Raw genomic sequence first — 23,942 nt, forward strand, 5'->3', positions numbered from 1 at the left:
TAGCTTGTAAAACAGCCCATCTAGTTTAAAATAGAAATGAAAGGCAAAACATGTGTTTCATATACTGTAGATATATATATATATATATATATATATATATATATATATATATTGTCATGGCCAAATATATTGGCACCCCTGCATTTCTGTCAGATAATGCACCGCTTTGCCCAGAAAATTGTTGCAACAACAAATGTTTAGGCATTCTCATGTTTATTTCTTTTGTTTGTATTGGTATGACACAAAAAAGTGGAGAAACAAAAAGCTAAATCTGATTCCATGAAAACCCCAAAAATTGGATTGGACAAAATTATTGGCACCTTGTCAAAATTGTAGGAAATAATTGCATTCCAATACGTCACCAGCTGAATGGTAAGGAACGCTATGGTAGGAGACCCAGGAGGACCCCACTGCTGACACAGAAACATAAAAAAGCCAGATTGGAGTTTACCAAAACTTACCTAAGGAAGCCAAAATCCTTTTGGGAGAATTTGCTGTGGACAGACAAAACAACGTTACAGCTTTTTGGTAAAGCTCATCATTCTATTGTTTGCAGAAAAAGCAATGAGGCCTTTAAAGAAAAGAGTACAGATTCTAAAGTCAAACATGGTGGAGATTTACTGATGTTTTGGGGTTGCTTTGCTGCTTCAGGCACTGGATGTTTTGACTGTGTGCATGGCATTATGTAATCTGAAGACTACCAAAGAATTCTGGGGTGCAATGTAGGGCCCAGTGTCAACAATCTGGGTCTCAGTCAGAGGTCATGGGTCTTACAGCAGGACAGTGACCCAAGGCACTCATCAAAAAGCACCAAGAGATAGTTTCAGACAAAGCACTGGAGAGTACTGAACTGGCCAGCAATGAATACAGTTCTCAACCCTATAGAGCACCTATGGAGAGATCTTAAAACAGCAGTTGGGAAAAAGGAACCCTTCCAATCTGACAGACCTGGAGCAGTTGGCAAAAGAAGAGTGGTCCAAAATTCCAGTAGAGAGGTGTAAGAAACTCATTGATGGTTACAGGAAGCAAATGATTTCAGTTATTTTTTTCAAGGGGTGTGCTACCAAATAATAAAATGAAGGAGCCATAATGTCCAGTACATTTATGGAGGTTATTTGGGGAATGTGTCAAATGTGGCTTTTTTTTTCTCCACTTTTTGTATCATACCAATGCAAACAAAAGAAATAAACATGAGAATGCCTAAACATTTGTAATTGCAACAATTTTCTGCGTGAAGTGGTGCATTATCTGACAGAAATGCAGGGGTGCCAATATTTGTGGCCATGAATGTGTGTGTATATATATATATATATATATATATATATATAAATATATATATATATATATACAGTAAAACACATCACATACCCTCTGTTCTCAGGTGCATAAGGATCTCAGAGAGATGGGGGAGGAGAAACAGCAGCACGCACACTGATCTTCCCAGTAAATGGCTGTGAAAAGGGGGTGTGTCAGCACAAGCCTGAACATTGGATGAGAACAGGGTGAGTTCTCAGCACAACTAGAAAACTGACCATGCTGTGCTCTCCTGCCTAGTGGTGTCACTAATTCTATTTTAATAGGAAAGCAGGGCTGGCATGAACACCAGGTAAGAAAGCAATAAAAAGAGACCAGGATACGTTTTCTTTCAAATACATGGCACAGCAGGTAAATATCAGGAATATGAAAATTTAGGTTGACATGGGAGCAATGGGGTTTAAATGGGCTGCAAAGGCTCCTTTCCGGATCTGTTCTTATGCTAAAAAACAACCCTTCTTTAGTCTCATTATTACTTATTTTTTACAGAAAGCAAAAAAGTAACAGTGAAAATATTTAAATAAAAAAAGTAACCAACAGTGCACAAATAATGTCTAATACACAAAAAAAAAAAGAAGTAAACAAAAAAAAAATCCCCAAAAAACTAAACTACCCTAAATACAATAACAAAACACTGTTTTGGGCAGGGCTTAGGTGTCCTAGTGGAGGACACTTAGAACTACACTGGTTAATTGCCTAGGTTCTAGGCAGGAGTTTGCTGTAATGCAAAATCAGCATTCAAGCACAATTCCAGACTCAGACGCAAGCTGCAATGAACTCAGTTAACCCGCTAGCAACTCAAGGCTAACTGGCTGTACTATTAACTCTAAACCCTCCAGACACTGAGAGAACACTAGAGATGAGCGAATCGAACATGACGAAGTGGAATTCGTTCCGAAGATTTGGAAAAATTCGATTTGCGACGAATCCGAAGATTAGCAAACTTCGGATGCACGAATCGAATTTTCCCAAAAATGGCGGCGACATGTGTGGCGACAGGAGAAAATGGACAGAGAAGATGGGGCGTGGATCTCTGGGAAGGCGCGCAGACAAGGCGCGCTGACCCATAATGCATTCATGAGTCATGAATCATGACATGTGATCGCATTAGCCAATCAGCAGCCAGCCAGCACTGTGTAATGGTGGAGCTATAAATCGCGGCCATCTTAGAATTCTCCATTAGCCTCCGGTCATTCAAGAGAGACAGACCTGTCTGTATTAAGGGACAGAGTTAGGGCCACAGAGACTTTAGGGCCACAGAATCGTTACTCAGGGCCACAGAATCGTTACTCAGGGACACAGAATTGTTACTCAGGGACACAGAATCGTTACTCAGGGACACAGAATCGTTACTCAGGGACACAGAATCGTTACTCAGGGACACAGAATCGTTACTCAGGGCCACAGCTATCAAAGAATCGAAAATTTAAAGTGACATACACCCTTTTTTTTTTTGGTGGCTGTCGTGCACATTTGGTGCTGCAGTTTGCCGATTGTGCAAAAATAAACTGACTTTCTGCTTCACAACCACTATTGTACGTTCAAAAAGTTAAATCCATATACACGCCGGGTGGCGGTAATATTTTTTGGGTGATTAGTGCATTCCAGTGACATAAACGTACAGTTTCCAGCCAACGGCAAGCTGCAATTGACCGATTGTGCTAAATAAACTGACTTTCTGCTTCACAACCACTATTGTACGTTCAAAGAGTTAGATCCATTTACACGCCGGCTGGCGGTAATATTTTTTGGGTGATTAGTGCATTCCAGTGACAGAAACGTACAGTTTCCAGCCAACGGCAAGCTGCAATTGACCGATTGTGTACAATAAACTGACTTTCTGCTTCACAACCACCATTGTACGTTCAAAGAGTTAGATCCATTTACACGCCGGGTGGCGGTAATATTTTTTGGGTGATTAGTGCATTCCAGTGACATAAACGTACAGTTTCCAGCCAACGGCAAGCTGCAATTGACCGATTGTGCTAAATAAACTGACTTTCTGCTTCACAACCACTATTGTACGTTCAAAGAGTTAGATCCATTTACACGCCGGCTGGCGGTAATATTTTTTGGGTGATTAGTGCATTCCAGTGACAGAAACGTACAGTTTCCAGCCAACGGCAAGCTGCAATTGACCGATTGTGTACAATAAACTGACTTTCTGCTTCACAACCACCATTGTACGTTCAAAGAGTTAGATCCATTTACACGCCGGGTGGCGGTAATATTTTTTGGGTGATTAGTGCATTCCAGTGACATAAACGTACAGTTTCCAGCCAACGGCAAGCTGCAATTGACCGATTGTGCTAAATAAACTGACTTTCTGCTTCACAACCACTATTGTACGTTCAAAGAGGTAAATCCATTTACACGCTGGCTGGCGGTAATATTTTTTGGGTGATTAGTGCATTCCAGTGACATAAACGTACAGTTTCCAGCCAACGGCAAGCTGCAATTGACCGATTGTGTACAATAAACTGACTTTCTGCTTCACAACCACCATTGTACGTTCAAAGAGTTAGATCCATTTACACGCCGGGTGGCGGTAATATTTTTTGGGTGATTAGTGCATTCCAGTGACATAAACGTACAGTTTCCAGCCAACGGCAAGCTGCAATTGACCGATTGTGCTAAATAAACTGACTTTCTGCTTCACAACCACTATTGTACGTTCAAAGAGTTAAATCCATTTACACGCCGGCTGGCGGTAATATTTTTTGGGTGATTAGTGCATTCCAGTGACAGAAACGTACAGTTTCCAGCCAACGGCAAGCTGCAATTGACCGATTGTGTACAATAAACTGACTTTCTGCTTCACAACCACCATTGTACGTTCAAAGAGTTAGATCCATTTACACGCCGGGTGGCGGTAATATTTTTTGGGTGATTAGTGCATTCCAGTGACAGAAACGTACAGTTTCTAGCCAACGGCAAGCTGCAATTGACCGATTGTGCTAAATAAACTGACTTTCTGCTTCACAACCACTATTGTACGTTCAAAGAGTTAAATCCATTTACACGCCGGGTGGCGGTAATATTTTTTGGGTGATTAGTGCATTCCAGTGACATAAACGTACAGTTTCCAGCCAACGGCAAGCTGCAATTGACCGATTGTGCTAAATAAACTGACTTTCTGCTTCACAACCACTATTGTACGTTCAAAGAGTTAAATCCAATTACACGCCGGCTGGCGGTAATATTTTTTGGGTGATTAGTGCATTCCAGTGACAGAAACGTACAGTTTCCAGCCAACGGCAAGCTGCAATTGACCGATTGTGTACAATAAACTGACTTTCTGCTTCACAACCACCATTGTACATTCAAAGAGTTAGATCCATTTACACGCCGGCTGGCGGTAATATTTTTTGGGTGATTAGTGCATTCCAGTGACATAAACGTACTGTTTCCAGCCAATGGCAAGCTGCAATTGACCGATTGTGCTAAATAAACTGACTTTCTGCTTCACAACCACTATTGTACGTTCAAAGAGTTAAATCCATATACACGCCGGGTGGCGGTAATATTTTTTGGGTGATTAGTGCATTCCAGTGACATAAACGTACAGTTTACAGCCAACGGCAAGCTGCAATTGACCGATTGTGCTAAATAAACTGACTTTCTGCTTCACAACCACTATTGTACGTTCAAAGAGTTAAATCCGGTTTTATTTTTGGAGTGCTTATTGAATTAAAGAGTATGTCAGACAACACGCAGAGGAGTGGCAGAGGAGGCAATGTTTCAGGAGCGAGCAGACGTGGCAGCAGAGGAAGGGGTCGAGGCAGCACTAGTCGCAGCCAGAGGCCAGTGCTCCCGGTGTCATCCAGTGGTCGTGTCTCCACCGACAACCCTGCCGTCATCGATTGGTTGACTCGGTCGTCTTCCTCTTCCCAGGTCACCTCTGACACCTACAGCCAACGGTCGGTGGGTACGTCAGACACAACCGTTAGTTGGCATGGCCTGGGAGCAAGCCCACTGAAATCACGTGTCCTCGACCTGCCCCTGTCCTTTGGTGTTCCCTCACCAAGCGAAGTATCGCATGCTGTGGGCTCAGCCCCACTGTACAGTGAGGAAGAGCTAACAGAGGGCGGTCAGGAACGGGGGGAGACATCCGCCTCTTCAGCAGCCAGGCGAAGAAGTACTGGCGAGGAGAGTGGCTCGGTAGCTGGTCTAGAGACAGGTCTGTCTCCTGACCCACACGCAGCCGAGGGGGCTAGTAGTGACACGGAGACCCTAATTGATGATGATGAGGCTGATCGCACTTGGCAGCCTCGTCGTCATCAGGCTATTGCTTCCGCATCATCAGGAGAAGAGGGTGCCAGCTTGCCAGCGAGCAAAACAGTCAGTGGGTTGCCCAGGAGGCAGCAGGGTCGCAGCAGTGTCAGTGGAGCCAAACGGCCACGGAGTAGAGCACCAGCTCCACTGCAGCCTACCACCACGGCCAGTAGTGGTGCCGGTGTGCACGGAGGAAGTAGCAGTCAGCCAGTGAGGAGTAGCGGGGGGCAAAGTTTCCTAAAATTGCGGTGTGGCAATTTTTCGTCACGCCGCCCGAGGAAGTAAACGTAGCCATATGTCGACTATGTGGCCAGAAAGTCAAGCGTGGCCAGGGGGCCAATGTTGGGACTACAGCGTTGCGTCAGCATATGCAGCGTCGCCATTCGGTGGCCTGGGAAAACCGTGATAAAGATACGGCGGTTCTGCCTGCCCCAGCCCCCGCTCCATCACCCGCTCCGTTACTTGCTCCGTCACCCGACGTCAATCGCCCTCTATCAGCCAGTCAAGGCTCCAACACCTCTGCTGAGGGGAGTTGTCGCTCGTTGGCATCTTCCGCTCGTTCAGATGCTCCTTCTCCTGCTACTCCTCTTCACGGATTCCGTCAGCAGTCTTTCTTGGAATCCGTTTCCAAGAGACAACAGTTTGCGAGCACGCACCCGACGGTGCAGAAGCTGAACGTCCTCCTGTCCAAGTTGCTGGTGCTGCAGTCCCTCCCTTTCCAAGTGGTGGACTCAGCACCTTTCCGAGAAATGATGGCTTGTGCCGAGCCGCGGTGGAGAGTGCCAAGCCGGCATTTCTTCTCCAAAAAGGCAGTGCCAGCCCTGCATTCACATGTAGAAGAGATGGTGGGCCAGTCTTTGAGCATGTCGGTCTCTGCCAAAGTGCACGGCAGCGCCGACGTGTGGAGCTGTAACTACGGTCAGGGACAGTACATGTCATTTACGGCCCACTGGGTGAACGTGGTGCCGGCACAGCCGCACCAGCAACTTGGACAGGTCACGCCGCTTTTGCCTCCACGTTTGCACGTCCTTGGTCCAGCAAAGATGTCCGCCTCTACCACCTCTTCTTCCGCCGTGTCCTCAGCCGCCACCCCCGTGCCAAGTCCCATTACCCGACCGGCATATCACATGTGCAGGGCGCAACGGTGTCACCCTGTGCTGCACCTGGTATGCCTTGGCGAACGTAGTCACACAGGGGAGGAACTTCTGAGTGTAATGAACAGAGAAATCGACAGATGGCTGTCTCCGCGCAAACTGAAAATCGGAACCATGTTGACCGACAACGGAAAGAACATGGTGTCTGCTCTGCGTCAAGGAAGGTTGTGCCATGCGCCATGCATGGCTCACGTGTTCAATCTGGTTGTCAAGCGGTTCCTAAAATCCACCATCCCACTGCAAGACATCCTTAAAATGTCACGTAAACTTTGCATGCATTTCAGCCATTCCTACACCGCAAAGCACACCCTCCTTGAGCTGCAGCGGCAGAACGGAATTCCACAGCATCGCCTGATCTGCGACGTTGCAACAAGGTGGAATTCAACCCTACATATGTTAGACCGCCTTTACGAACAGCGAAAGGCCATCACCGATTTCCTGATGTTACAAGCGGATAAAGGTACTCCCCTGTGTAACTTAGATGTCAGCCATTGGCAGCTCATGCGTGACACTTGCCGCTTGCTCAGGCCCTTTGAGGAGGCCACACTATTTGTGAGTCGGCAGGACTATGGGATGAATGACGTCATTCCTCTGTTGCACGTCCTGGAACAAATGCTGTTAACAATGGCTGGTCAGGGTGCGGTAGACGTGGCGCACAGATCAACGCCACATGACCCCTGTGGGGGCAGGACAGGAAGAAGAGGAGGAGGTAGAGGAGGACATTGGTGCTCAGGAATTATTGAGTGAAATGGGTGGTTTTTCCACTCAGCGGACAGGAGTGGAGGAGCAGGAGCATCTGGTAGAGGAGGAGGAGGAGACAGAGGACCCAGACGCACCGTGGCAGTATGCTGTGGAGATGGAGGCAGGGAGTCCCTCGCATTCCTTGGCACAAATGGCCCATAGCATGCTCGGTTGCTTGCGTAGCAACAGCCGAATAATAACCATCAGACAGAGGGATGACTTTTGGCTGTCCACCTTGTTGGACCCTCGCTACCGTTCAAAAATGGTGGCCTTTTTCACACCTGCTGAGAGGGAGGCCAAAATAAAGTACTATAAAAACCACCTATGTAGTCATGCAGTATATAGCCCTATCGGCCACTTTCTGGCATCCAGTTGCTGTAGCCCCCATCACCACACTGTGCCACGGGCCCCTGTACCGCCTTCTCATACTGCTGCCAGATCCATCCTCTGCCATGTGCGTCTTTGTCGTCTGCTCACGCTGCTGGGTTCCAGTTTTAAACCTAGGCCTGTGTATGGCTTCCGAATACTGCTGCCTCCACCGCCACCCTGCGCCATGTGCCTCTGTCGTCTGCTCACGCTGCTGACGGCTTCCGCTTTTTAAACTAGTCCTGTGTATGTCTTCCGAATACTGCTGCCTCCACCGCCACCCTGCGCCATGTGCCACTTTCAGGTCTCCTTACACTGTTGGTGGGTTCCATTTTGTGATAGGGTGCTGTATGGCCTTCCATTGCTGCTGCCTCCACCGCCACCCTGCGCCATGTGCCTCTGTCGTCTGCTCACGCTGCTGACGGCTTCCGCTTTTTAACCGAGGCCTGTGTTTGGCTTCCGAATACTGCTGCATCCACCGCCACCCTGCGCCATGTGTCTCTGTCGTCTGCTCACGCTGCTGACGGCTTCCGCTTTTTAACCTAGGCCTGTGTATGGCCTTCAATTGAAGCTGCTTCTGCTCCGCCACTCTGCCATTGGACTCTTGATAGTCGTCTCCCCACGCTGCTGCTGGGGGGACTTTTTAACATAGGCCTCTGTATGGCCTTCAATTTTAGCTGCTTACGCTCCGCCACTCTGCCATGGGCCCCTGTACCGCCTCCTCATGCTGCTGCCAGGCCCGTAATCTGCCATGGGCCCCCGTACCGACTCCTCATGCTGCTGCCAGGCCCGTAATCTGTCATGGGCCCCTGTACCGCCTCCTCATGCTGCTGCCAGGTCCAGAGTGTGTCATGGGTCCCTGTACGGCCTCCCATTGCTGCTGTCTCCATCGCCACACTCTGCCATGTGCCACTTTCAGGTCTCCTCACACTGCTGGTGGGTTCCATTTTGTCATAGGGTGCTGTATGGCCTCCCATTGCTGCTGCCTCCACCGCCACACTGTGGCTCCACACTCTGGTTTTGGCCCCGTGACTGCCCAAATGAGTGAAGTGTGCGGTGATTCTAAGATCGACGGCACTCATCTGCATGTCATACTGACTGACAGTATTATTTCTCTTCCCCAGCAGACTCCAAGGGCATTTAAATTAAAGGTACAGTGTTCTGCACTAATATAAAGGCTCTCTGAAGCCTAGAAACACCCTTTTTATAAGTTAAATTCGCAGCGAATATATTCGGCACGAAGCGAATTTAATCGGCGAATTCGGCGAATCAGCCGAACCGAATTTTTGAATAATTCGCTCATCTCTAGAGAACACCAACTCCCAGGTGCACAGCATATAAGAACTGGTACTGCAGAGTCTGCACCAGCATCCACCAACCCAGTAATACTTGTCACCTCACTCCCAGTGACATGTCCACTGTTGCTATTGGATACAGAGAATGCACTTCACTCAAAACTACATGCGTGTTCTCTTTCAGGGGCCCCTTTGCATATCTCTCTCTCTCCTGTGACCTCAGGGTAGGTCCCTGGGTATGCTGTCCTGCAGATCCCAGTATGTGGGGAACCAGCTGCTAGTAAAAGGACCAAGCATAACACCCCTTTACTGCCAGTGTAATCATCATCTGTTGTCAGTCACCCATTCCCTGGCTGGTTGGCTACTTTTAGCAATGACACGTATGCGGTTGTCCTAGCAACGGCAATATAGCCTACACTAGACAACAAACTACATGCTGGACTAAAATGCACTGTATCTCCCTTGTTAAAATCCATGTTCTTTGGATACACCTTACAAGAAAGTTCAGATCAGGCATTCAAAAGAATGCAAACAGTCTTTACCGAAGAATTGCAAACATGCAGGAACAGTTTTTGTAAAGCAACATCTCACATAAAATCCTGCACAGAGGTGCTCTAGTGCCCTTTGGATAATAAAACCTGAGTAGCAGCAAGTCCATATTCCTTTAGGGGCAAGAGTCTATTAGGCAATAATCCACAGCTGGTAGCAAAAGTCCTTACAGTCCATGTTTGGCAATAATCCTTAAAAGGCAATCAGTCCATCTTAGCCACTCAAAAGTGCATCAAGTTCTAGGCTGGGGCTCAGTCTAGCTGCAAGACAGCTCACATCTTGGCAGTAGTTTAGCACGGAGACCTTTCTGGGGGCACAGAAGAGCCCCAATTTTTGGGATGACCTATAGGGGGCAGTGGCTTTCAGAGTTTTGGTAAGAAAACTTGGCCAGCAACGTTACCCCTTTCCCCTGGACACATCTACCTAGCAGGTCATCCTGAAGACACAGCGAGCATACACAACAACATTGTAACAGTTTCACAGGAAAGACAGCAGATTTAACCCATATAACTGAAGAACTTGAGTCAGCATAGAAAAAAAAACCATGAACCCCTTGGAAGCACCTGCATAGAATCCTCTTTAGCAAAAAAAACTTTTTTCACGCAAATATCACAGCTTTTTGGCCATAATTAAAGTGCTACTAAACCCAGGACCCCACATTCACTATATTTAGTCAACAACAATACACACTACATGGAAATGCAATTATTTTAGTAAATATAAACTGCAAAATACATTTTCTCATCAGCAGTTAGAGCAGTCTTGTGACTTCTATCAATGTTTAGCCGAGCACAGGTTAAAGCTTGTAGGAGTTTTCTTTCTGCTCTAGGAGGATGCAGAACTCCTGAACTTTATCAGGACAGAACTGATTGGCCCTGTGTTGATCACATGCACCCTCCCAAGAAAAAAAAAAAAACCTCTCTAGCAATACACACTAAACTGAGCATATGTAGAGTGTCTCCACACAATATGTCTTATCAGGAGATAAGAGGGGGGCACTGGAAAAAGGGGAGGATCAGAGAAGTCAAGATCAAACAGCATTTTTACACATTGCAGGGGATTAACCCCTTAGGTTCCACAGTGAGTATATCAAGCATGCTTTACTGCATATACAGACTGATTTTACTGTTTTGGGTTTAGTAACACTTTAAGGTTTTCACTTCGATATAATATGTAATTTTGTAGTGTAATCAATTTCACCTTAATCACTTCACTCATTCCTAGTTTACAAGCCTTTAAAAAGTTGGCAAATATTAGCTGAAAATTAATTATTCAAATGAATCCTCCATCATAGTTTATAGCACACCAGTCATGAGACTAGAATTTGATATGCAAATAAGGCAACGCATATGAATTATTTTCCTGGTTAAAACAGAGCAAGTGTTGAGAAATGCCCCTGGCTCATCCTTTGGCACACTGTGGTCACAATAGGTTGCTGAGGTTCTGCAGTGCATTGTGGGCTGGATTGATTTTGAAGTTTAGATGAAGTTAGATTCAATTCTAATTTTATTAATTTAGTCCTACGTCCAAATTTCAGTGTTATTTTCAGCCATTTGGATTGCAAAAAGTCTACTGGGAGAAAGGGACCAAAGGCTGCTCCAAAGGCTGTTATAGCCTTTTATCTGCTTCTGCTGTTGCCTGAGCCTCCTTAGCTTGACTGTCAGGTCCCACCATTCTATCTTAGTGTCCCTGGTACAAAAAAAATAAAGAAAGTGCCTCAGGCTGTTTGTAGCCCCCCCAAGGCTGGGCTGCAAGGATTTCACAAACCATTCTACATGGTTTTCTAAATACTTTTTATTGGAGTTTCTTTTCCATTTTATTAGACTGAACAGATAAATCACACAGAGCCCTGTAATGACCTTCGAAGACTGAATGACAAAATATTAGTAGGCGGATAACAAAATAGGACCATAATACAAACAGTGTCCAGCAGTACTGAGCAGACACAAGTGGACTAACAGAGACTTTCTTATTTCATAATACCATAAAGGTCCATACAAACAGTACTAATAGTTAAATAGAAAAAAAACATAAAGGTTACTGTCAGATTGGCAAAACCAACCCATCACACACAAACATTAAAACTAAAGACTATTGTAAAGTTGCAAAGACAGAGTATGTATATCACACAATATTACAATCTGGTCAATAGAGGAACAAAGTTGTGATGCCGGGTGTCAGCAGGGTGCATCACTAATGCAAATATATGGTAAAGCGTATTGTAAAAATGAGCACTGGAAAAGGTTTTGTATTACTAAAGATGCCAGACCAGGGACAGCTAACCATGGCTCCCAAGGTATAGCAAACCTATCTGAGGTACAGTATTCCTTTGCTGATGAATCAAACGCTTCAGAAGGGTGAAATTAACTGCACCTGTCTTTCAACGTGGGGGGATCCATTTAAGATCTATCATTTATTGGGCAAGAAATAGAATTCTCAAGATCGGCACCCTGATTTCAGTGGACAACGCTTCCTTGTCTAAGTTACCCAAAACACAACCCCCCTGGGGATCCAAAGCAATTTGCATTTCAAAAATGGCATCCATGATTGATTGCTAGTATCTAAATAATTTTAGGCACCTCCAAAGCATATGAAACAGATTTTCTGGAGCTCCTTGACACCTTGCACAGTAAGGACTATTCCCTACGGCTACATTGAAAGAGCTTCAGGGGGTATGATATACTCTCTGAATGAAAAATAGTTGAGTCAATCTCTGTATAAGGAATCAAGATATAATCTACACTTGCTCCAGAATATGCTGTCAAACCTCCTCTGTTAGTGGACTTGATTCCTCTTCCCACCCTTTTCTACCAGAGAAAGGAAGGTTTTCTAGATGGCCACCTAGAAGTATTTGATATATCAGTGAAATAAGACCTTTTGCAAAAATATCTAACAGCTGGTAAATATATTGTATCACCACCTGGTACCAATTCCTTATAATTTTATATTATGTGCTGCTCTGTATGACGCATCTTTTTTGGAGCTCAGCTTGGATTTCTGTCAAATTAAATGCGGCTTCTAGTTCAGAAATTCTGAAATCTGAGGGTTCGCAATTTTTTTAAAAAGTTGGGCTGAACTGATCAAACATCTCAGAAGTTTGTTCATCTCTAATTGTTGGATATAGTGTGGTCATGCTTTAGGACTGACTTAGAAAAGTAAATAAATTTCTATACAGTAGGGATCAGGGTTTCATGAGCCCCAGGAAACCCTGCAGCAGTGGATTGTGCACAGGGGCGGACTGACAACTCATGGGGCCCCCGGGCAATAGGTGATCATGGGGCCCCTGTGTCCTTGCCCACACTCAAAGCACACCCAAAAAAGCCTATAAAAGGTTTCAGGGGCATTTCATGGGGTCCCCTACTGACTCCGGGCCCTCAGGCAGTGCCCGAGTGCTCAAATGGTCAGTCCGCCCATGATTGTGCAATCTAACCTGGAGTCGTATTCTTTGGATCTCTAAGGATAATTTAGTACAGGGATTCTCAAGCAGGGTTCTGTGGAAACTGAGGGTTCCTCCAAAGGTAGTTCAGGGTTCCTTGAGCCCCATCTGATGGTGCTTGAATATTTCTAGGTCTAACACCACTTAGCAGAGCCTGCTGAATGATACCAATGTTCGTTATCCTTACAGGCGCATTCTCCCCTAATCACCAATGTAAGGGCCATTCTTCCCACTGACCTTCAATAAATTAATTTTCAGAATTCAGGGATTCTGTGAAACCTGAGAACTATTTCAAAGATTCCCTTGGGGTGAAAAGTTTGAGAGAGGCTGGTTTAGCAGCTTATAGTATCTCTCGTGACAGGTGTGCTTTAACTGACAATTGTAACATGCTAATAAATCAGCATTCTGTATTCTGTTTTGCACCTGCCAGTTAATGTACAAACATATTTTTGACTGCCCAGTGAAACCAATTATTTTCTTCCTGTGCTTTCAGGTACCTATTCCAAACACCAGACACAATGCCGTCTTCCTGAGGGACAATCCAAAGGCTGCACAGGTGATCCTGACGTCTCCGTATCACAATGGTGAATATCTTAGAACTGAGATTAAAAGTGATACAAAGGAAGATCATAAAGGAGACCTGCTACTCAAGAAGGGCCTCAACTTGGCTGAAAAACCCCAGCACCAACACAGAGGCAGAAACAGATGCTGACAGATGAGCAGGGAAGCTGGATAATTATAGAATGATGCCACCATCATATTTAAATTGCTTATATAACAGGTTCACCAGTACATTTCTAAAATATTTGAAATTCTTCAGGTTTGATACATTTGCTCAATATATCTGGGAGTCCAAGTTTTCTCCTCCACTTCAAAATATTCGTGAAAGACTTCCATCTCCGTAAGGCCTGTATATGACACTAGCAAATAGAAATGTAATATCACCCCCTGCTGCTTACTGGTTGGTTTGGTAGTCTGAACTATTTGGAGCCTCTCACTAAAACTGAAATCTTCATGAGTCATGGATTACAATTTTGGCAAGAGCTTGTGGTCAGTCAAGGAATGGACATATACTGGTTAACATGTAAGTCATGTGTCATAAGTTTTGCACTCTGTAATGTGTATATTATTCAGCAGCAGGGGCGGTCTGACCATTTGGAAACTCGGGCACTGCCCAAGGGCCTGGGGTCAGTAGGGGGCCCCATGAGATGCCCCTGGTACCTTTTTCATAGGCTTTTTTTGAGTTTGGGCAAGGACACAGGGGCCCCATGATCCCCTATTGCCCGGGGGCCCCATGAGTTGTCAGTCCACCCCTGTTCAGCAGTGAATAACCAGAGAACATGAAAATGAAATCACATTTATTCATTAATGTGTTTGGGCTGTGCCTAATTAAAGAGTAAGTCTTGCAAAAATATATGTATTTGTATTGGGTAGAATGGGAAAGAATTAAAACTAATTTTAGATTTCATTACTATCTTGGGCCCTGTTAGATTTCTCCATACGTACTGCCACCAGACAGGAAGTGATGGTAAATTTCCAACAGCAACACAGAGAGAAATAAAAATTTTGTAATTTTTGCTAGAAAAGGGAAAGGCTAGAACTTGTGTCAGATTTTTATTGCAGTCTGTGTCCATGTTGATTTTCCCTTACTTTCTGTCTGGTGAAACTGTTGAGGACAGTTGAGAGCCCCAGACGGGAGTAAAATATAACAGAGGCCTGAACCCACCCCACATTATGGGGCTTGACATACAGTTGGCATACACTTTATTTTTTAATAGCTGCTCAAGTCTGGAACTGCCCCAAGCCATATGGTCCTGTCTAGGTTGGTAGGTGTATAAATTGCATGGGCTGAATCATTTTGCATCCTATGTTTATAACAATTCTGAAAGTGTGGTATGGTACTTACGTACTGAAAGTAAGTCATGCATATTTTATATTTTTGTTGAGATTATGTTTTGTAAGTTTAAAGTATATGTAAACCCTCCCCTTGTAAAACAACCCATTCAGTTTAAATTAGAAATGAAAGGCAAAACATTTGTGTATAGACATAAAATAAATTATAATCATATCACGTTTCCCCTTTTTTTAATAAGTGATCACATTCCTTCTGTTCTCAGCTGTATAAGAGCTAGGGGAGGAGAAACAACAGTACACTAATCTTCCCAGTGGAAGGCTGAGTAGATGGGTGTCAAGACAAGTCTGGTCATTGGAGGAGAGCACGCTGAGTACCTGGTACAACTAGAGAACTGACCAAGCTGTGTTCTTCTGCTCAGAGTGACACTAAAGCTTTGTTTTTCTTCTAAATAACAAACCTATCTTTACGTGCTCTGTGCAGTGATTTTGCACAGAGCAACCCAGTTCCTCTTCTTTTTGGGTCCCTGTCAGTGCTCCTGGCTTCTCCCCCTCAACCGGTGCCCCCAGGGAAAGTCGCTCGCCCTGGGGGATCCGCTGCGTGACCGTCCTTGAGCCACTGCTCTATGCATCCTTAGAGCTGTGACTTGGCCCCACACTGCCCATCCTTCCGCTCTCTCCTTATTGGCTCACTGCTCTCTTCTGCCAATGAGGAGGAAGAGTCCCCAGACTATATAGGCTGTTGTTAACGTTGCTGGAGGGGCCTAAGGGGGGGGTAGGGGCACTGCACACAGAAGGTTTTTTACCTTTATGCATAGAATACGTGAAGGTAAAAAATCTGCTTGAGCCTTTAGGAAAACAGAGGGACTGGCAGGAACACCTGGGATTTCACACAAAGCAAGCAATAAAAAAGAACAGGATACATTTTCATACAAGTACATGGTACAGCAGGCACATATCAGGAATATGAAATCCAAGAACATTCTGCTAGGACATTTGTCTTCTACTCATATTGGTCCCACTGTATGTATGACCATGGCAGGGCCATTAGAGTGTAAATTCCTCCGGGAGTAAGGACTGATTTGAACGTTCCAATGTTCTCTGTAAACTGTTGCTTGAAAGAGTATTAATGAAAATAATATATATATAACCTAATATATAATAAAAGTGGATTAAATCAGAACCTGTCAGCTCCAAAACAGATTCTAACTGAGCCAGCCCCTTTTCTTGCGTATTGACATGTATATACTGTATGTTGGACTAACACTTTTAGAACCAGGGATCTGCCATTACTGTTAGTTACTGAACTGACTAGTTTCTTTATAATATATATATATATATATATATATATACTGTATATATATTTGGTTTTATTTTTTGTTTCAAATTTACTCAAATGCTTTTTTTACCAACAAAGCCTGACATCTGTATGCAAGTAGAAATGGTTCTATAAGAATGTATAACTTTTTAAAAATACATTCTGTACATTTTACTTAATAAAGAAAAATTGTGAGTTTTAAGATATTTAAAAATGTTTTTTGATCAGGTAACTGTAAGATATCTCAAAGGAATATTTTGTTTAACATTTGCTGATAGAGGATGGAGAGTTCTAAGCAGAAACACCAGCTTCCACTGGCCTTTTTGTAGTGCTATTGTCATTGTCCTCAAACAGACCTAAATCTGGTATACACGGGCTCAAAATCGGCTGGTACAGCAAGAACCAGACAAATTTCACTGTGTGTGTGCACCTGTCTGTTCAACCTGCTGGTTGAACAAATAAAAACTCCCCATGTAAACCCAGCTTAAATACTGGGCAGATCAGTTTGCACAGACAGCTGAATGATTCAGAGGAGGGACATTCCCTCTCTGTACTCTACAGGACACATGAGTGATGTAGCTTTTGAATGAGGAACCACAGCACACAGTGGGGGACACAGGCATCCAATGCTTCTGAAGGGTCAGATGCTGAAGAGTCTGATGGAAGCAGCCGTCCTACGACAGAGGAGAGATAGGAAAAATGGGCCACTGGAGAAGTGATGATTATACCTTTTCTTTTGAAATAAGCCAGGACCTACTCATAGGATTTTTAGGTTTGGCAGCACTGTTACACTGAAGATCCACTGCTCTAGCTCAGGCCACACTGTCCACACCCCACACATCTGCTGAGAGGGTGCTTACCCAGCTCTCAAGCTGCACAGTAGACAATAGAAATCCTGCATCCCAACTGATCCACTTTATTGATATATGAAAATACCAACAGGCAGAATCACATACATTGGGAGAACAAGAGCAAAGTTTACATGTTTTGTGTGTTAGCGCTTACTCATAACCTCCTTGCTTTAAACTGTATCTAAACAAGTGGTTCTGGGTACAGAATAAACCAGGGGGATATATGGATGCTCAAGTTTGGGAATTAAAAAAAAAATGATGCTTACCTAGGTCGATGCAGCATCAATCCATTGCTGAATCTGTCCTCTGCTGGCTGTAAGACTGAGAACTGAGTGATGATACAACACTGATTGCTCAGTTCTCCCTGCCACTCTAAGCAGAGTGCAGTGACTATCTGCTCTGCTCCTCGCCAGCGCTCACTGGAGTGCTGGGCTGTGGATGGGGTGGGAGGTGTTGGTTCAGGCTCTCAGTGATGCATTGAGAGACTGAACCAGGCGCCAGTCCAGGTTCCTGGGTGGATCCCAACCATACGGTAGTGATCTTTCCCAAGCTTGGACCAGCTGAATGACATGAGCCTTTAGCCCGCTGTCAGCTGACAATGGGTCACAGGAGAAGTACAGCTAAGTGAGCTTTGGCTGTACTTCTCCTTTAAAGAATTAGTCCACCAAAAAGTGATACTTTAATCTTAGGTGGAGAATGACATACTGAGGTATCCACTGGCTTCTTTTTCAATAATTTTATTGAGTTTTTGTACAAAAAAAATAAATGTACAGTGAATAAGCATTTGGTCTGCTCATTGGCCCCATGGCTATATAACATGAATCAAATACAAAATATTTGAATAGAACACATAAGTATAAAGTATGGCAGAAAACATTCCAATTATTCAAATGGAGGTAATCCTCTGGCTTCTTATATGTCTTGGGTACTTCAACAGAGAGATCTCTGTGCCATAATTTTTACTTTGTTCCTATGCACCTGGGAGTGGTGGTGGCAGACTGCTGTACCTAGCTTCCTTAAAATATCACAGCACCCTGCCTTAGTTCTCCTCTCAAGAGCCCTCAGCCCCAGCTGCATTGTCATATAGATGGAGGCTACACCTCCATGATTTAAAGGACTTAAATCTAATAAATGAGCAGGGCCCTCTGTTTCCTTTTGTACCACATTGTATTGTAACTGTAATGTCTACCTTCATTTTGTAAAGTGCTGAGCAAACTGTTGGCGCTATATAAATCATGTATAATAATAAATGAAAGGGATAGGCCAGAGATAGTCAGGCTGGGGAGAAAAAGGCTAGATAATACTGGTTGACCTCCATTCATGAAATGAGTTGAGCGCTATCTAATTTGCTGCAGCTTCCCATGCACATTATAAGAAGCTCACAGTGTGTAGCATAATCAGACTTCATTACAGGAGAGGAGCCAGTACAACTGTGCAAGACTGAAGGGAAGGCTAGAATTCAGATTTAAAGCTGGAGTATTTTTTTTAAACGTAGGCGTTTATCCACTTTCAAGTGATATTAAACCCGCAAAAAATGTAATATATTGCAGCTTAGCAGTCTTTAGATGTGATGGCTGCATTAGTTTTCTTTTTTAGGCTTAATTTTCTTTATTTGACCTGGTAATACAGCCAGAAACACATTTCCTGTCTTATGCCTAGTACACGCGATGAGAAAATACTGCTTTTGGAGCAATCGTATGATTATTATTAATATACAGCATTTATATAGCGCCAGCGCGTTACATTATAGTGGGAGACAATACAGTAACAATACAGTTCAATACAAGAGGGATTTGAGGGCCTGATCCTTGGAGTTTACAATCTAGGAGGATAATCTGATCATTCACACACACTTTTTCTCATACGATACCAGAATGAATGATTTTTGTTTAGTTAGTACAGTATTCGTCTGAAAATAAATCAAGAGACCAAGACCGCACATGTTCGGAAATTAAAGTATACATTACAATACAATTCATTACATCACTTCCGAAGTTATATTCTGTCACATGAGAATTTTTATAACTTTAGAAACCTCTTCATTTTTGATGAGACTAGCATGCAAAAAAAAAACCCCGAATGATCATTCATCCAATATGCTCATTGTGTATATGAGGCTTTAGGATGTCTGCATTCTGAATGAAGAAGTAAAGCAAACACCTTTGGACAGCAGCATTGTAAGCATGGGGGAGGGTAGTGTTTGTCCAGTAGATTTTGATGGGCTTGACTAACAAATTGAAGCTGAATTCCAGCTAACATTTTATAAGTGGTTACGGCAAACAGTTTTCATGGCGCCAATATGGCAGCATACATGCTGGTATGGATGGGCGCCAGGAAAGTAAAATTACAATTGATACAATTTTCCTGGGGTTTTTTTTGGCCTTAAAAGGTTTTACATACAGTAAATGAATACAAGTTGACTGTTGTAAGCACCCCTGTCAGTGGTAAATGGTGTAATTGAACATTCTAGCTGCCACTTTTACCGGGCATCTTGGACTGTTAAAGTAAGTTGAAAAACAAAGCACGTACTGGTTGGGCCAACAGGTGAAGATAAAAGAGAAAAAGCCTAAAAGAAAATAAAATGTTTGAGAGCTTAAATTAACTGCCTACATTTGCATTTTAACACATGTGCAAAACCCCAAAGTGATTGTAAACCCTCACCTTGTAAAACAACCTATTCAATTTAAAATAGAAATGAAAGGCAAAACATTTGTATCTAGAGATAAAAAAACATTATAAATACCTTTTTTCCTGTTTTTTTATAGGTGATCACATTCCCTGTGTTCTCAGCTGCAAAAGAGCTAGTGGCATAGAAACAGCAGAACACTGAACTTCCCAGTGAATGGCTTTGCAGAGGGGCGTATCAGCAGAAGTCTGTTCATTGGAGAAGAGCAGTGCCCAGCATAGCTAGATAACTGACCACACTGTGCTTCAATGTCTAGTGGGGTCAGTTTTCACTAGGAAAACAGACTGACTGGCGGGAACACCAGGAATTTCACACATAGGAAGCAACACAAAGAGAACAGGCTACTTTTTCAAATGAGTACATGGTACAGCAGGCACATACCAGGAATATGAAATGTTGGGTTTACAAATTCCTTAAGAAAAGGAGGTTAATCATATCTAATGCGCATATATCAGATTTCCTGAAGCTTCTTTCCTTTGATACTGTACATTATCCAGAACACACACACATATGTAAGTCATGTAATTTACTTTCCAAATCCTCCATGTTCATCTGTGTTAAATATAGAAGACACTAATAATATTGTTTCTGAGACAGGCATTGTTTTGATTAAATTTCTCATTAAAATGAAGCATCACGGAGTGGATGGCTCTCCTTTTTTTATTGTACATTTCAAATCACTTTTCTCATAAAGGTCATGAGTGCTGGTTTGTGTTTACAGGAACTCCAACCATAATTTGTCTTTCAATTTCACATCTATTAATCTATCTATCTATCTATCTATCTATCTATCTATCTATCTACAGTCAGGTCCATAAATATTGGGACATCGACACAATTCTAACATTTTTGGCTCTATACACCACCACAATGGATTTGAAATTAAACAAACAAGATGTGCTTTAACTGCAGACTGTCAGCTTTAATTTGAGGGTATTTACATCCAAATCAGGTGAGCGGTGTAAGAATTACAACAGTTTGTTAAGGGACCAAAAGTAATGGGACAATTGGCTTCTCAGCTGTTCCATGGCCAGGTTATTCCCTCATTATCCCAATTACAATGAGCAGATAAAAGGTCCAGAGTTCATTTCACGTGTGCTAGATAGATAGATAGATAGATAGATCTATCTATCTATCTATCTATCTATCTATCTATCTATCTATCTATCTATCTATCTATCTATCAGTATGTCTCTGTGCTTGGCGTTATAAGCCTGCAGTTCTTTTATTAAAGCAGATACATCTCCCCACAATTCCATTTTGCATGTTTTATATTTTTTTTTTTGCTACTCTTGTTTGAAGTATCAGCAGGCCAAACACAAAGAACATAATTCAACATGCCAGAAACTTGCACTGCAATTACTTCCAAGTGCTGCAATTGTTCCGTATAATTAATATCTTAAAGCTGAAATTTGCACAACAGTAAATGTAAAAATAATTACACGAGCTTGCTTTATAATACCTCCAAATTAATCTTTTCAATAAAACACTAGCAGTCCTACATCTCTATTCATAATGAATTCCTCTGTATAGGATGAAATGGCATGAAGAGGGTTGTAGGCTGAAATATACTTTACATAGATACCTAACACACTGTCTCACACAGGGTAAGCTTTATCGTGTTAATATCATTTAAAAGCCCTTTTTATTATATTTAAATATGCAGCTTTCATTAAAATAATACCTGGCGGTGGTCCTGCCTAGAAGGTCTTTGTTTAGATGCTCTCTGTAGGGATGCTTTGTCTCACAGTTGTTCTCTTGTAATGTAGACATATTGAAATGACACGTCAAACCACAATTTGTCAACCAGGCTGCAGTAAGAGCAAGTGGCAATAGAGCAGAGTTGTAATACAGTTCACGATAAAGAGCAGACAGGAAGGGTCAACAACAGAATCCAAAAACAGGTCAAGTTCCTAAACAAGGTGACAAACAATAACAAACTGGACTTCAAAAGTTCCAAAAAGTGCTAGGAGCAGTGGAATATCATCCATCGGTGAAGAACGTTCACTGCACACGGGCCCCTGAGGAGGGGGGGGAGGGCCACTGTGCTGTGAACACCCAGCACCATGGATGAGATGTATCTGGAGCAAGGGGGATGAGGGATGATCGGTGAAGTGGTGGTGGCAGTGACAAGCACAGATCTTCTTGTATGGGTTTAAGTGAAGCAGCTGGGAACCGCCTCTCCTCCTCTCTGTCCCGCAGCTTCCAGCTGCTTCATTGAAAGCCATACAAGGAGATCGCTGCTTGTCACTCCCCCCACTGCTGCACCGATCATCCCCTGCCATCCATCGGATTTCTCTTTGTGGGCCCCCCTGTGTGCTCCTCAGTGCCCAGTCCCCCCTATCCTCTGCACCAATAGGAGAGAGGGAGGCTGGATCTGCTCTGCCTCCCCCTGTGCCCACTCACACCCCAGTCTGTGACGTGCAGAAGAGGATGTGTGGGTGGGAAATTGTATCCAGAGCAGCCGACTGCTCTGCAATGCTTCTGATTGAGCTAGTGAGCTGGGGGACAGCCATGTAAATCCGATCTTCCTCTCCTTCCTTCCTTCCTTCCTTCCTTCCTTCCTCCCCTTCCTTTCTTCTTTCCCCCTCTTCCTTTCTTCCTTCCTCCCCTTCCCTCCTTCCTTCCTCCCCTCTCTTCCTTTTTTACTTCCTCTCTCCCTATCTTCCTTCCTCCATCCATTCCCTCCCTCCCTTTTCTTCCTTCCTTCCTTGCTTCTCTTTCTTCCCTTCCTTCTCTCCCTTCCTTCCTTCCTCCCCTTTCTTCCTTTCCTTCCTTCCTACCTACCTTCCTTCCTTCCTCCCTTTTCCTTCCTTCCTTCCTTCCTTCCTTCCTTCCTTCCTTCCCTTCTTCCTTTTTCTTTCCTTCCTTCCTCCATCCACTCCCTCCCTTTCCATTTTCCTCCATTTCATCAAGAGTGTCCCTGATCACTGCCATATCAGTACAGTGTCACCAGAACCAGTGTGGCCAGCAGCATTGTTCTTGATTCCCACCACACCAACGCATTATTACCTCTGCCTTCCACCTGTATAGACCCTGGCCTGTTTATTGACGACATTTCTGTCCGCTGCCTGGACTCATCCCTTGTCTGTTTGTTGACCCCGTCTTTGCCTGCCACCTGAACTGACCTATCTGCACATCCCACTATGTTCTTGCAAGACACCACTATCAGTTACCCCCTGCAGACAACTGCACACATCTGAAACAACAACTCATTTGTTCATACTTTGTTGAGGCTCCTGCACCTCTTGACCAGTTAAGAATGCATTCCTGGGGGCAGCCACATACCAGTAGTTTAGGCTTGCTTCGCTTATAATAATGGAGACTACAATAGGTGATGCTACACTAAACTATATTCCCTGACCACTCATACTGAGGTGAGCATTACATTACACTGTTTTTGATCCACTGTTGGTTAATTTTTATGATATACAAGATACAATGTCCATTGTGTAATCAGTCCAGACATTGAAAAGTCTCACATGTGTAGTATCCCCATACTCAAGAAGAGTAGCAGTTTTGATGTGAAATTCTAAGTATGTGTGTGAGAAACATCCTATTAAGTTGACAGCAAAAAATATACATTTTCATTTTCTTTCTGCATTTTCCAAAAAATGTGTGGCAATCAATTAAATCTTCAAACGATTCACCATGCCACTTAAAATATCTCAGGGTGTTTACTCTCCAAAATGTAGTAATTTTGTGGATGTTTCTACTGTCCTGGTTCTCCTGGACCTAGACTGTGAAAAAGTCTCAGAAAAGAGGTATTCCCATACTTAGGAGTAGAAGAATGTTTTTTTAGAGTGTAATTCTAAGTATGACTTTGCTGTGTGTTTGAAATTGCTTAATGACAACTTTGTGTAAAAAAAAAATATATATATATATATAATAATCTTTTTCCCTATTTTTCAAAAAGTTGTGGCAAAAAATTTCAATTGTATAAGGCTCACAATGCCTCTTAAAAATTTCCTTGGGATGTTCGCTTCCCAAACCGAATGTTAGGATCGTATAGCGCTCCTGCTCCATCACAGCTGCTGGTCTCATTCCAGCATCCTGGTTTTGGTTGTGATACATTCTCCCTGTCTGTTGACCCACCTGCAAGGTGA

General features: G+C 43.5%; 1 pseudogene across 1 annotated transcript in view; it reads left to right on the forward strand.

Annotated features, from left to right (window-relative positions):
• LOC149467357 (uncharacterized) overlaps positions 1-15,201 on the forward strand; it is a 68,561-nt pseudogene extending 53,360 nt beyond the window's left edge. Inside the window, exon 10 of the transcript XR_016311932.1 lies at positions 13,624-15,201. The product of XR_016311932.1 is annotated as an uncharacterized LOC149467357 (transcript). The remainder of the gene's footprint in view (positions 1-13,623) is intronic.
• Positions 15,202-23,942: the final 8,741 nt, after the last annotated feature.

This window comes from Staurois parvus, unplaced genomic scaffold, assembly GCF_062004578.1.
Source record: "Staurois parvus isolate SC_StPar_1 unplaced genomic scaffold, SC_StPar_1.0 ptg000114l, whole genome shotgun sequence".
NCBI lineage: Eukaryota > Metazoa > Chordata > Amphibia > Anura > Ranidae > Staurois > Staurois parvus.